Consider the following 10,586-nt stretch of genomic DNA (forward strand, 5'->3'; position numbering starts at 1 on the left):
TGACATGATGAATGGGTCGAGCATTGAGTGTTCTTACGGCTATTTATAAGCGCTCTTTTGTTTTCTGTGTACATTTTAAATCACATTTAAGGTTATGTTTGAATTAGCTGTTGGTTCAGAAAGAACATTTGTAATACATAATATGTCTATCTATGGAACATAATGAATGTGTATCCGAAGTATATCTAGTGAGGAAATTAGATAAAGAGTCCAAAGCGAAAAGGCCAAAGTGATTTTGCCAATTTGTCAGTTACATTTTTGTTGCGTGACAATAATTGACTTTTAATTCGAAAGTATATTTTTTTATAAAATACCCGTAACCTATCTCAAGTCCAACAAAAAAGCGCTTTTTCATAACAATATACAAAAATAGTGGTCAATAATTTTCAATGCCATATATAACCGATGGTAGTACTTAGTACACTAATACTATGAGGAAAATTATACCATCCGCGGTAAATGATGTGGTCGAAGTTTCAATTTTTTCTAGTAATGACTTCAGATACGGATGAATTCTTAGAGAAATCCAGCCATCTAAGCAATAAAAAAAAAATTGGTACTACGTATACTAAAAATACATCCTAACACCAGTTCTCACAATAGTAATCAAACCATGCATCTGTAAATTTATATGTTATCATTTCGTATACCCAATCGTGCACACGACAGTTTCACTAATGAAAAAAAACAACTAAATTAACAAATTCATTGTTGACATTAAAAATAAACTAATGAAACGAGATCTCGGAAACGCTATCAAAGATATTTTACATAATTTATCACTTTAAAAATTCAAATGCACAGAACAGGCTTCTTGGATGACTCAAAAGATATTTCGATGCTTCGACGAATAAACAAGGGTATTATCGGGTGTTGTGACAAACGCACCTCCCACCTTTCATTATTAGACCTCACAGTATTTTATTTATTCGCGTTCTATATGATAAATTTATGATCAAAATCTCTTCATAGAAGTAACTAAGTGATTTCAAACTATTTTAACGGTCAGTTCTATGTAAAAAATATTTATATATACATCTTCATCTTCAGAGGAGCCGTAACATAATCACTACATAATATAAAACAAAGTCGCTTTCTCTGCCCCTATATCCCTATGTATGCTTAAATCTTTAAAACTACGCAACGGATTTTAATGCTGTTTTTTTTAATATATAGAGGAAGATTGAAGAGGAAGGTTTATATGTATAATAACATCCATTAAAAAGTGGAGAAATCAATAATAAATTACAGTTTCCGAAGCGGAGCAAGGGCGGGTCGCCAGTCTAATATAAAGTGATAAAATTAAAACACACATTTACCCTAAAACCGTATTTTTATATTCCAAGATATATAAAACATTTGACTGCTTCGGTGGGGCAGTAGTTAACGAGACAACAACAAAAATCGTGGATTCGATTTCCAGTTCAGGTAAACTTCCTTGTGCTGAATAGATTATTTCCGCCTATTTCTGCCGTGAAGCAGTGATGCGTTTCTGTTTGAAGGATGAAGCAGCCGTTGTAACCATACTGAGACCTTTGAACTTATATCTGAAGGTGGGTGGCGCGTTTACGTTGTAGATGACTATGGGCTCCAGTAACCACTTCACACCAGGTTGGTTGTGAGCTCGTCTACCCATCTAAGCAATAAAATGAAATAAAAAATAGGTTTGTTTGCTCATATATATGGTATTGAGCATATATCTATTTGTCCCAAAATCCGAAACCAAAATCGTCGAACATTATAAAAATGATTACCTGGTTGGAATGGATAGTGCTTTCTGTAAGATCCACTAAGATACCAACTATAAATATTTAAGCTCAATTGTTTCTCTAAAACTTCACTTAGCTAGTCTAGCTTAGTCGTCGTGGCCTAAAGGATAAGACGTCCGGTGCATTCGTATGAAGCGATGCACCGGTGTTCGAATCCCGCAGGCGTGTACCAATTTTTCTAATGAAATACGTACTCAACAAATGTTCACGATTGGCTTCCACGGTGAAGGAATAACATCGTGTAATAAAACTCAAACCCGCAAAATTATAATTTGCGTAATCACTGGTGGTAGGACCTCTTGGGAGTCCGCGCGGGTAGGTACCACCACCGCCTATTTCCGCCGTGAAGTAGTAATGCGTTTCGGTTCGAAGGGTGGGGTAGCCGTCGTAACTATACTGAGACCTTAGAACTTATATCTCGAGGTGGGTGGCGCATTTACGTTGTAGATGTATATGGGCTCCAGTAACCACTTAACACCAGGTGGGCTGTGAGTTCGTCCATCCATCTAAGCAATAAAAAAAAAAAGCTAAAATAACAATTACCTAAAGCTTTCAAATGTGTTCGAAAAATCATAATATAAATGATCAAAAATTAATATTAAACTATTCATTTTTTCATAAACATTTCCAAAATCGGTTCGTGTAAATAATTTCAGTGGTATTAATTTTCAAGACATAACTTGCTGTATGATTACTTGACACATAATTTCATTTTAATGAAGGCCTTTAGATAATGTTAAGTCGGTCGCTAATGCACCATATGTTTCATGTCACTGTGTCACCTATTAGAGCTCCTTAAGAAGGAATATTATATATGCTATTGAATATTGCTACTTTAGAACAGTGGGATGAGAATCATTGATTATATACCATTAATTAGTAATTTTGTTTTACGAACCTAAAAATTTTGTAATATGTGGATAGATCATTTTCACCTTTGAATATGAACATAGTTGGATAATTTAGAATTTATGTAAGGAGTCTTAGATTATATCCTAAATTACAATGGAATCTTATTCTTCTTTTCCTTGTCCTTATTCCACTACGTGGGCTCGGCGCAGCATGTCTTCTTTTTCTATTCAGGCCTATACTACGTCATCTTTACCCATACATTCTGCCCTTGCATATTCTCTTTCACACAATCCATTCAAGTCTTTTGACGTGACAACGTCTTATAATTCGATGGAGCCCGGCTGCACGTACGAAAAAACGACTCATTGAGGCGTTCCATTTAAGGCTTGAAGTGCAAGCGAGAGCGCGCAACGAGCGACAAAGAAGCACAATCGGCCTCCGCGTTCGGCAGCGTTCGACATCTGTCTCTCTCCTAATTGAGTGAGCGATGCATCCCCGTGGACAGCTGCTATACAATAATACATTTACATGTTTTGTCAAGTATGAAGTTCAGTGAAAAGTGAATGTGGTGTCAATTGTCCATACAAAATATCTATCAAACAAATAAAATTAAAATTTTCTTTTGAAAAATGAACCCATTCCATCAGTATTTTCTTATGACGTTGTCACGTTCAACTATCATTAGTAAACCGACACAGACAACCGATTTATTCTTTAGTATACCATGAAATATACAGACAAAATTGAAAATTTAATATTGAATTTATTACTATCGAGATTTCAACATATAATATAGTCTTTATGTTATCTATATCATAGGTTTCAACTAATTGCCCCTCCTTTGATGTTGCGTAATTCGAACAAAAGGTGATTGTCACTTTAATTAACCGCGGTGACGTCATGAATCGCGCCCACGCCCCTAGCACTACCAGCTTACTTTAGTAAACAATGGGGATTTTTTTCGTGAAACAGTAAATTTTGAGATCCAAAGATAAACTTAAATTAATACGTAAAACGAATTTAGTTTTCAATGTATCAACGCTTTTAACAATATTGGATCCTTAATAGATTTTTATAAGAAAATACAACAGTCGCATACTAATGCGTTTCACTTTATGACTTAATAATCACAAAGAAAGACTGCCACTATGATTTTAAAGCTATATGATATTGGTATCAAGTACTGATTTGTGGCTATTTAGAACAGAAGCAAAGACCTTACTTTCTTCCAAGATAGCGAAGGCAGCTACTTGGTTGAGCCCCTGGTTCTGTTTACAATCAAGTGAGCCGTATGCTCGTCTGCTCGCAAAGTAGTAAAAAGTTTTACAGGTGGTAGGACCTCTTGTGAGTCCGCACGGGTCGGTACCACCGCCTTGGCTATTTCTGCCGTTGTAAGTATACTGAGATCTTAGAACTTATATCTCAAGATGGGTGGCGCATTTACTTTGTAGCTGTCTATGGACTCCAGTAACCACGCCACCCATCTAAGCAATAAAAAAAATGACAAGAAAATGATTTAGAGAAAGCGCATAATTTTCAAATCAAAAACACGCCAAGCAAGCTGTAAAAATTGTGCACACAAAAATATTAGTCCTCGCTGGATATCCATTGTGCTGTTACAAAAAAAGGAAAGTAGAAATGTAATTGAATCCTGATTAAAAAATTACATTAGTGGTCTCTCAAGAGCGGTTATTCACGCATTTAACATATGCTTAATGTTAGAAGATCTCAGCTGATTGACGTACTGACTGACTCTTGAATTTAAGTAGCGTACATGTGTTTGTTTATAACCACTATATGAGTAATTCATTACGTCTAATAAAATTTAATAAGCACTTACACAGATTACTGGGACTATCAGAAACGTCCAGAAGTTTGAGTGACATTTAATAGAATGCCATTTTAGTTTAGTTGTTTGCAATATAAATTAATTCTTATTTAATTACGTTTGTAATAACATGTTAGATAATTAACGATACGGTGTCGATGCTTAAATAAATATATGTAATAATTATTTGAAAAAAAAAGCGATATTTATGATCAAATTCCAATATATCACCTAATTACGATATTATCCCATTTAAGATCCGGTATCATTAAATCAGTGTTTTTTGTTGGTAGACAACATGTGACCACCTAAAGTATATTGATCTAAGGGCCCATGGACATCACCACCCATTTTAATAAATGAGGTCCAAGTCTCGATCGGCGTGTATAACGATAATACCATAGCAAGTCGGACGGCATGACTCCAACCCCGAAATAGAACCGTAATGGCTCGCAATAGGCCATCGCTGCTGTTTTTTTTATTTTTATTTATTGCTTAAATGGGAGGACCAGCTCACAGCCCACCTGGAGCAAAGTAGTTACTGGAGCCCACAGACATCTACAACGTAAATGCGCCACCCACCTTGAGATATAAGTTCTAAGGTCTCGAGTATAGTTACAACGGCTGCCCTACCCTTCAAACCGAAACGCATTACTGCTTCACGACAGAAATAGGCAGGGTGGTGGCGGACTCACAAGAGGTCCTACCACCAGTAAGAAACTTCATTACAATTACACTTCATACAAAATAATACTTCATTACAAAACTAATATTAAAATAACACCAAAAACGTTTACCAAAAATGTTTATACGAAATATTCGATTCATCAAAAAAAAACAACAGTAACATCGGAGTAAACCCCGAAACGAAGCGAACAGCCTTTTCAATTTTTGACGCATCAAAATGTCAAACAAGATCAGTGATTCACACTAATCTAATCACACAGTTGGCTTCGGTGGCGCATTCCCACAGTCGCGAGCCACAATGGCCTATAGTACGCAGTGCCGCGTGGGTGGCCAACGCAGCACCTACAAAGCGATGCACTCAAACTGATAATATTCATCTTTATATTCACATTAATATAATGTCATTACGATGCGGAATTAGTTATGGAACTAGCAACTAATTTATCTATTGTGTTAACTTGTTTGTTAAGTTGGATCGTTGGAATTTTTCGCTTGGAACGCTACGTGTTTCTCCTCTCTCTGCCCACTGAGTTTCTCGCCGGATCTTCTCAGTGGGTCGCGTTTCCGATCCGGTGGTAGATTCTGCGAAGCACTGCTGTTGCTAGGCTCAGTGTTAGCATCACTCCGGTTTGAGCCCCGTGAGCTCACCTACTAGTTAACGTTACGCTGAAATAGCCTCTCAAGGCTATTAGCTTAGGTAGGAAAAAAAAACTCCTCTCATTGGTAAATAAATATGTTTAGTAATTAGGATTCTCCGATAGTATGATTCATAATTATTTGTGACAAATTAGCGTCCTGTGATATTCTCTTCCTAAAGAACCCGATGGGTGTGGCTCACATTCTTGATGTTATTGACTACCTACCGTAAGCATCTTCCTACGGTGTAGATACTACATATTTGTCTGCCTATCAAAGGAAAATTAATATAATATACAAATAATGGAGAACCGTCTAAACCGTCTCCTTTTTAACTGCATACAGTTGTACACCATGGTGTATAAATTAAGCTCTCCATTTATATATAATTTTTAATTGATTCTTTACTGATATGTGTATGTACAGTGAAGGCTAAATATATTATATAAACACACATAAATCGAAACCAGACTCCCTTTAACCAATAGTTATCAAGCATTAGAGCGACTTTGAACGATATACATATGTAGGTATATGTATAATAAATAATATGGACATAATTCTGTGTCCCGTAGATAATACAATAGGAACTTTTCAGAATGTGAAATGCTTTTACTTATAAATAATGTAATCTGCTCAAGCCATATCAACCGTATTGATAAATTGTGTAAAATAAATAAAAATAATGTTACAAAAATAAATTATCATGAAACATTATATTTTTACTAGTACAACAAAAAAAATTTCAGAAGCTAAATCATATCCGGTATGGTCTAGTGGCTAGGATACCTGGCTCTCACCCAGGAGGCTCGGGTTCGATTCCCGGTACCGGAATTCTTTTTGACATTTAATTTATTTCTGAAGTAGCCCGGTAAAAATTATTCATCATTCGATTTAAAAACGGAGATATTTAAATTATTTAATAGTTATTGTCTAATTAAAATGACGAATTCTTATCACAAGTATTACACCTAAAAATAATTAAATCTATCATAATATATCATCATCTTTACTTATCCAACTAGGTTTTTATTTATTTATGCCGTATACGAGTGAATGAACTCACGGTCCACCTGTTGTTAAGTGATTACTCACAACCAGACGTCACAACGTGAATGCCACCACCAACCTTGAGACTTGAGATCTGTTTGAAGTTTAAATTTTATTGTGAGATGCTATTTCTTTATTCAAACATGAGCTAAGCACGTGTATTTCGTTAGAAAAATTGGACCGGATTATCTAACATATTCTCATCCCCATAATTGTATCTACAAAATTACTAACTATACTATATAATACGTAAAATGTAATGTACACAAAAAAATAATTACATCTAGATACTTGTTTCCTGTCCCTTGTTACAATATTCAATCCTACCACAATAAAAAAAATACTTAGTTTAGCACGTTCTAAAATCTTATCTCGACCGGATGTATTAGGATCTCTCAAAGGCTCTTTATCCTCAACCCAGACCTATTAGCAAGTTTCACGGCGCACGTTCCTAACAGAGAACAATAACATCTAAAATTTATCTTTCATTTGACGCCACATATATTCAAAACCCTTCAATGCGTCTTATGCTAATTCCACGATTTTCTGTTAACGAACTCATAGTTTACAAATGAAATTCTTCGCGTTACAACGATTGTCTAACAACGGATTTCTTTAAAATAATTCTCGGAAGTCCAACGGAATGGCGCGAAATTTACATGTCAAATTTATAGCTGACAAAAGATAATGTCAGATATTTTTAATAAGTAGACAAGAGGACGGTTTTTATAGCTGTAAAGAATGCATTCAATATGGATGAAGTAATAATAATTGTACTTGCCAATTAGACTTTACCGTCGTGAACTAGACTACCTTGTGAAGGAAGATCCGTGCTTGGCAATGCAATGAAAGGTACCTTATATTATTTCTCAAAGCTCAAACCATTTCCATGACAAATTCAATCAAAATCGATTTGTAATTTAGGCGTGAAAACGTAAGGGATAGTGTTACTTGCATATTTATAATTTCAGTACAAGTAATTGATTCTGCAAGCTCGATTTAAAGGTCAATTTTAGATGCGTTCTTGTTGTAGTATGTTATACGACTGTAATATGCCCTTTTATGTCTTAGTATATATTACTTTTAAACAAACAAAAAAACATTTCACATTCAAATTCTTTTTACTTTATTCCGAAAATACAGAAACACAATATTACATACATACATACATACATACATAATACAAACAAAATATTATTTTAATATTTTTGATACTTGAAAATTTAAATTTCAGTATTATCGTTTACAATAATTAAATGCAAATTGTAGAACGAAAATGGGTTGAAGTAAAATAAACAGAAAACATCATAAGAAGAAACAGAATTCACTCCCTATGACACGTTGCAATGAACATACCATTGGAAAACCCAAGGAGTAAGGAGGATTGACGTCGGTCGCTCGTAAAGCTCATGTCAAATTCCTATGCAGCATTATAAGAGGACATGCAGGGCGCACTTCACTCACATAATGGCGTGAAAAAGAAGAAGTTTCACATTTTACTGGAAATACAAATAGTACATAACATTATCAGACTGATCTTCTCAGTGGGTCGCGTTTCCGATCCGGTGGTAGACTCTGCGAATCACTGCTCTTGTTACGGGTACTATTAGCAGATTCAACAGACTAGAGGTCCGTGAGCTCACCTACTCGCTCGGTGAATCTAGTATGACCCCTCGAGGTCACTAGGATAGGCATGGAAAAAAAACCCCAGACTCTGAATAATACATGTCTTTAGCAAAAACAATGATTCCGACCGGAAATCGAATCAAAGCCCCATAGCATATTAATCATTAATCACGAAGACGACTTTATTGCACATTGCATAGAGGTGAAACGGATTTAGAGTTCATACTTCATTTAATGTCCTATCTTACTGTATAAACGGGGAATTGACGACTGACTTTGTGGTTTCTAAAAACTTTACACTAAAGAAATGAAAATAAAGTATCAATTAAATAGGGTAACAACTATAAAACCAATAAGTTTTTCACCCCATAAACAGGCCTGGTATCCATGCGGTCTCTCAAAACGCCCCACCATCAGCAGGTACGAAAATTATTACTTTTCTTAACAGGTTTCATTTTTAATAATTAATAAGGAGCCGACTTGTTATTAAGCGGTTACGTATAGCTCGTATCGCCAATGCCAGCCACTATGACAGGAACACATGACTTCATTTTAATTTTTTATTTTTTATTTTTTTATTGTCCTTGTAGGCAGACGAGCATACGGCCTACCTGATGGTGAGTGGTTACCATCGCCCATGGACATCAGCAATGCCAGGGACAGAGCCAAGCCGCTGCCTACCGCTTAATAGTCTCCACAATCCTCGTTTGAAGAAGAACATGTCATAGCGCTCGGGAAACACCGTGGAGGGGAGCTCATTCCATAGCCGGATTGTACGTGGCAAAAAAGACCTTTGGAAACGCACTGTGGATGACTGCAGTGGCTCCAGGTAGTATGGCGGTGCGATGGTAAAAACGAGATGCCGGTATCATCTTGAACAATTCCTCAGAGCACTCCCCATGGAACATACGCTACACACTAGAAATAAGAAAATCATAAAATATAAATTATCAGTATCGTTTACGAATAGTTAAAAAATACGACCAAAGATCACAATGAAACTACAATATCGCTACTAAGTCCTTACAAAATTTATATCTAGGCACATATTTTATGTGGAAGCTATTTTTATTTGCCGTTTTCGGTTGGAATATCCATTGAAATGATTTAGTGATATTAAAATTCTACTGCAGTGCCGCTTTTCCCGTTTAATCCTTGATTAGTCATTAATAGGTTTTCGATTGTTAATCCTTGCGGCCATTAATCACGTTTCTGTATTAATTTATTCATGATGTCCGAGTTAGTTCTTCGAAATGTAAATGCGTGTTTCGATGTGTTCTTCTAGTTATTTTAATGGCTTTTTAAATTTGTTAGACTTGTAACTTGTTTTTGTTTAATTTATGTATTTGTTGAATGTTGAATTGAATCATGATTTTGGACGATTTAGTAGGTAGGTATTAAATAAAGAAGACGTATTTCTGTTGCCATAATAGTCTTTTGTTTTAAAATGACTGATGAACGGCCCTTCTAGTCTTAAGTTGTTACCGGAGTCAAAAACATCACTACGTGAATTCTGTCTCCGATTTCAATATGATTTTAGCCTCAATTATATAATAGAGTAACGGCTGTCTAAGTCTAATGGCACTGCTGCTTTGCGGCAGAACCAGGTAGGGTAGTGGTGCCTACCCGTATAGATAAGTAAAGCGTAAAGCGCCCAACCATCATGTAAATACGGAAATCACAATATTCCGGAGAAGTAATTCGCGAACATGTGTTCAGTACGTATTTCAATTGAAAAATTGGTACCTGGCTTCGTTAGTCACGAGGTTGAAATCACGAAGCAGCGTCGCTCAATACACCGGGTGTCTTATCATTTAGGCCACGCCACTCGTCGAACTCGACAAAGAGGTCGACGTGCAACCTAACCCATGCATCAGCTCGCAAAGTTTCTCGCCGGATCTTCTCAGTGGGTCGCGATTCTGATCCGGTAGTAGATTCATTCGCGAAGCAGCTGCTCTTGAGTTGTTAGGTCTCCTTCGGAGGCGCTCGGGCAGCTGATAGCAAATCCCACCCCTCCTAGCTGAGCATTTGGTCGCCCACTTGTCCTGGTGAAACTGAAAAGGTCTACGAGCACCCAGTAATCCTTCAATCATAAAAAAAAATTAGGCCACGATGACTTGGTATTAAATTTACGGTCA

General features: G+C 36.2%; 1 non-coding gene across 1 annotated transcript; it reads left to right on the forward strand.

The window, feature by feature from the left end:
- Positions 1–6,534: 6,534 nt before the first annotated feature.
- On the forward strand, positions 6,535–6,606 carry TRNAE-CUC (transfer RNA glutamic acid (anticodon CUC)). Its single transcript has one exon. It is a non-coding gene; the product is annotated as a tRNA-Glu (tRNA).
- Positions 6,607–10,586: the final 3,980 nt, after the last annotated feature.

The sequence above is a fragment of the Bombyx mandarina genome, chromosome 23, assembly GCF_030267445.1.
Source record: "Bombyx mandarina strain Sakado chromosome 23, ASM3026744v2".
Classification (NCBI taxonomy): Eukaryota; Metazoa; Arthropoda; class Insecta; order Lepidoptera; family Bombycidae; genus Bombyx; species Bombyx mandarina.